A 5,649-nucleotide genomic window follows, 5' to 3' on the forward strand; every position below is an offset into this window, starting at 1 on the left:
AAAGTAAAAGGCTCTGTGCTGTTACAGGGCTGCCATGGCTGACCTGACCCCTGTCTAAAAATACTTATTGTCTGGCACACTGCTTTAAGGGGGAACTCTGCAGAATATGGGGTAAAGGGGAACGCTGATGTAAGTGGCATCTCTGGACTCTGTGATAACCAGATACCCCCTCACATCAGAGGCCCCCCTACATCCCAGTCGGCAGAGATCCCCTTTGTGTCAGAGTCCACCCCCCCCCCCCCCCAATACAGTGTATATAAAGATGACCCCAGAGTCCACAGCATTCTTTAGATCAGATTTCCCAGTGTGAAGGGGAACTCTGTGGATTCTGATGTAAGGGGGGCTCTCTGGGAACTCTAAGGGGGGAACTGTGATATAAGATGTAACGCTATTGACTCTGGTGAAAGGGGTAATTAAAGCGCTTGACTTGTAGTTTTGTTAGCTGTTTTTTCTTTGTTAAGGTTATCTGAAAGATGGGTTTCAAATGTTTTGACAGGGGCGCAGTTTTAGTGCTTTCCATAGGCACCATTGTGGTGTCCCAGTACAGGTATTTGCTGTAGGCCCTGTCAGATTGAGGCCCTCGGCTTGTGGGGTCTCCCCTGCAGGGACTCAGCTAGTTATGATGTGATTTATACTGTTATGGTTGATAATACGTTTATTAGGTGTGTATAGCTTTAAGGGGTTTAGTCAACCATCTCATGTTCAGTCAGAGTGTATTACCATCTCATGTTCAGTCAGAGTGTATTAGAGTCGGGAGGACTAAATGCTAGACAATACCTTATTGTGTTGTGTTATACTACAGGTCAGTCTCTATGATCCACAGCTCTCAACCAATAGGCTTCAGTCTAAACAGGCCCTTATAAGGGATTGTACTTCCTGTTTAAGCCAGTCTAGACTACACAGAGTTCCTGGCAGAGCAAAACACAGTCAGAGAAGCAGTGTAGGCCAGAAGCCTCCAGTTCAGGAGAAAATACAACAAAGAGTGGAGTATCCCTAAACATTACAGAACCAGTACTTCAGCTCATTTATCGGATCAATCCGTTATTCCGGCGAACAGCCTCAAGTCTACAGACACTTCAGTAAGTGTACCTATTTTTCAGCCTAGTTAAGCATAGGCCCTGAATTACTAATCCGGCGCTTTTGCAGCCGAGTATATATATGATCAACTAAGCTCAAGCATTATCAGCCGTGTGATCCTCTAGAGCAGGGGTATTGAATTAAAATTTACTGAGGTCCGATTAGTAAAATTTTCTTCAAGCGGAGGTCCGAATCGCAGTTTTGTGCAATTACTCTGATTCTTTACATCACAGCCCAGGGGTGCAGACGCGACACACAATTCGTTTGAATGGGTTGCTGTGCCTGAGTTTTCTGCTGGAAAAAGGTCCTGGCATCTTTTTTAAAAATGCAGCCGCATGGAAACTGCATGCTGCGTTTATGTGCGGGAAATTGCACCTTGCATTTCAGTGCATTTAGGAGTCAATGGTACCCCTTCACGTTTACTGTGCAGCACCACATTTTGTGCACAGCTGCTTGTCCCCTTCACATCTTCCCCACCACAGCCCTGCCCCCCTTCACATATCCCCCCACACAGTATTACCCCCTTCACATATCACCCCACACAGTATTGTCCTATCACACATCCCCCCACACACAGAACTGCCCCCCCACACACAGCACTACCCCCCCCCCCACACACAGCACTGCCCCCACACACAGCATTGCCCCCACACACACAGCACTGTCCCCCCCACAGCACTACCCCCCACAGCACTGCCCCCGCACACACAGCACTGCCCCCACACACACAGCACTGTCCCCACACACACACAGCACTGCCCCCACACACACAGCACTGTCCCCCACACACACAGCACTGCCCCCACACACACAGCACTGCCCCCACACACACAGCACTGCCCCCGCACACACAGCACTGCCCCCACACACACACAGCACTGCCTCCACACACACACAGCACTGCCCCCACACACACACAGCACTGCCCCCACACACACAGCACTGTCCCCCCCACAGCACTGCCCCCACACACACAGCACTGCCCCCACACACACAGCACTGCCCCCACACACACAGCACTGTCCCCCCCACAGCACTGCCCCCGCACACACAGCACTGCCCCCGCACACACACAGCACTGCCTCCACACACACACAGCACTGTCCCCCCCACAGCACTACCCCCCACAGCACTGCCCCCACACACACAGCACTGCCCCCCCACACACAGCACTGCCCCCACACACACAGCACTGCCCCCACACACACAGCACTGCCCCCACACACAGCACTGCCCCCCCCCACACACAGCACTGCCCCCCCCACACACAGCACTGCCCCCCCCACAGAACTACCCCCCACAGCACTGCCCCCACACACACAGCACTGCCCCCACACACACACAGCACTGCCCCCCCACACACAGCACTGTCCCCCCCACAGCACTGTCCCCCCACACACAGCACTGTCCCCCCACACACAGCACTGTCCCCCCACACACAGCACTGTCCCCCCACACACAGCACTGCCCCCGCACACACAGCACTGCCCCCGCACACACAGCACTGCCCCCACACACACAGCACTGCCCCCACACACACAGCACTGCCCCCCCCCCACACAGCACTGCCCCCCCCACACACAGCACTGCCCCCACACACACAGCACTGTCCCCCCACACACAGCACTGTCCCCCCACACAGCACGGCCCCCGCACACACAGCACTGCCCCCACACACACACAGCACTGCCCCCCCCCCCCACACACACAGCACTGCCCCCGCACACACAGCACTGCCCCCACACACACAGCACTGCCCCCACACACACAGCACTGCCCCCACACACACAGCACTGCCCCCACACACACACAGCACTGCCCCCACACACACACAGCACTGCCCCCACACACACACAGCACTGCCCCCACACACACAGCACTGTCCCCCCACACAGCACGGCCCCCGCACACACAGCACTGCCCCCCCCCACACACACAGCACTGCCCCCGCACACACAGCACTGCCCCCGCACACACAGCACTGCCCCCGCACACACAGCACTGCCCCCACACACACAGCACTGCCCCCCCCACACACACAGCACTGCCCCCACACACACACAGCACTGCCCCCACACACACAGCACTGCCCCCGCACACACAGCACTGCCCCCGCACACACAGCACTGCCCCCACACACACAGCACTGTCCCCCCACACACAGCACTGTCCCCCCACACAGCACGGCCCCCGCACACACAGCACTCCCCCCCCCCACACACACAGCACTGCCCCCACACACACAGCACTGCCCCCGCACACACAGCACTGCCCCCGCACACACAGCACTGCCCCCACACACACAGCACTGCCCCCCCCCACACAGCACTGCCCCCACACACACAGCACTGCCCCCACACACACACAGCACTGCCCCCCCCACACACAGCACTGCCCCCACACACACAGCACTGCCCCCACACACACAGCACTGCCCCCCCCACACACACAGCACTGCCCCCCCCATCCATCCATCACATTTAGATATATTTTCCTCCCTTCCCTCTCCACCCCTACCTTTCACAGAGCGGAGAGCAGGAGGCGGGACAATCGCGAACTGAAGGCACAGCAGCACTGGGAGGGGCGCGGGAGCTGCCGGGTTGAATTTTCAGTGAACTGGTGATTGGCTGCTAGGACTGCCTCCTAGCAGCCAATCAAATCCTGATTAACGTGACAGGCGGCTACCTCTCTGGTCTCGCCCCCAGTCCAGAATTGTCCCGCCTCCCGCTCCTCTACTCTGCTAATGATAGCGGAGGAGGCTGGGGACAAAAGCGCCGACTAGATGGCGCGATCGCCGCGGTCCGTGAAGAGCAGCAGCTCGGGCCGGACGCGGACCGCGGGCCGCCATTTAGTGATGCCCGCTCTAGAGACTGCCTGCAGAATATTTTGTGACACTGTTTAAAGCTGTGAAGATTTTGACACCTGCCTTCATGCCAGTAAAGCCTTCGTTGTTTTAACCCCTGTTGTGGACTGTGTTATTACCATCCTAACTAGCGGGGATACGGAGGCCCCCGGAGCTGTAGTTTCCCGGGGTATTCCAAGACTACAGTGGCGTCACGTGACAGAGAGGGTTAATACCATCTGGCCCTCACTAAGGGTTAATACCACCTGACCCTGGGCTCCTAGCCCCAAGAACCAAGTAGCTAACCATCAAGCGCATGTGTGTGGCCGTGGGGCTCACCCTCCCCGGTCACCACACCATTTTCACTAGATACTTCTCTGCCTGTGGACCCCTCTCCTCATGATCAGCTTAAAGGGGTGGTAAAGGAAAACATTTTTTTCCCTAAATAGCTTCCTTTACCTTAGTGCAGTCCTCCTTTACTTACCTCATCCTTCGATTTTGCTTTTAAATGTCCTTATTTCTTCTGAGAAATGCTCACTTCCTGTTCTTCTGTCTGTAACTACACACCGTAATACAAGGCTTTCTCCCTGGTGTGGAGAAAGCCTCTTGAGGGGGAGGGGGCGAGCAGGCAAGTCAGGACACTCTCTACTTTGCAGATAGAGAAAGAAGCTGTGTGTTAGTGGGCGTCCTGACACTCCTGCTCGCCCCCTCCCCCTCAAAAGGCTTTCTTCACACCAGGAAGAAAGCCTTGCATTACTGTGTGTAGTTACAGACATAAGAACAGGAAGTGAGGATTTTTCAGAAGAAATAAGGACATTTGAAAGAAAAATGGAAGGATGAGGTAAGTGAAGGAGGACTGCACTCAGGTAAAGGAAGCTATTTAGGTAAAAAAAAATCCTTTACAACCCCTTTAAGCTGACCCCGTGTACTAGGGAGAAAGCTCTCATGAAGAGAGACCCCCAAGGTAGGGGAGGAAGGAACCAAATAGCTGACCCTCTGGTTCCTCTATTAGGGATTTACTCCTGTGTCCCACCTCACCCAGTGAGTGCCTCAGTTTAAATTTGTCACGGGAAGATCCCTCAGGACCCTTATCATACCAGCAGGGGTATTATACAGAAACCATCAAGCCATAACAATGGTGGAGCACCCCTACTGGAAAATAATAAGGACAGATACTACACTTGATCTTAGCCAAAAGTTTGAGAGGCCTTATCCTGCCATACACAACTTTATTCTCAGAACAGAAAAGAATGGTGAGTCTCCAAAAAAGGTCCCACTGAGATTTGAACTCAGATCGCTGGATTCAAAGTCCAGAGTGCTGACCATTACACCATGGGACCTCTAACTCTTCAATTTTTTAACACCTACATCTGTAAATATGTCCCCCCCAACTACAAAACTCTCCAACTCAGGATTTTATATTTTTATTTCTCTTTATTACCTTGTATACATCCCTCCCCACACCCACCGAGCACTCTCGGCTGTCTAAATCCCCAAAATTTTAGCTCAGAGCAACCTGGTGAGCAAATGGACCGCTACCCGGATTTGCAAATGTGCAAATTAGCAGAGGTCATGTAATTGCTTCTATGCGCACACACAGCGCATTGCCAGAACCACTTGTAAGGATTAGATAGGCCAATGTTTAGGGACAGGACTCAGTAATGCTAAAATATTATAGTGATTTTGAGGCTTTACATTTTCTTAACCACTTTAGGTCCAAAGAACCGGTG

The 5,649-nt window shown here is 54.0% G+C and overlaps 1 non-coding gene across 1 annotated transcript; it reads right to left on the reverse strand.

Moving 5' to 3' along the window:
* Positions 1-5,187: 5,187 nt before the first annotated feature.
* TRNAQ-UUG lies at positions 5,188-5,259 on the reverse strand. The gene has a single exon. It is a non-coding gene; the product is annotated as a tRNA-Gln (tRNA).
* Positions 5,260-5,649: the final 390 nt, after the last annotated feature.

This window comes from Rana temporaria, chromosome 2, assembly GCF_905171775.1.
Source record: "Rana temporaria chromosome 2, aRanTem1.1, whole genome shotgun sequence".
Taxonomy (NCBI): Eukaryota; Metazoa; Chordata; class Amphibia; order Anura; family Ranidae; genus Rana; species Rana temporaria.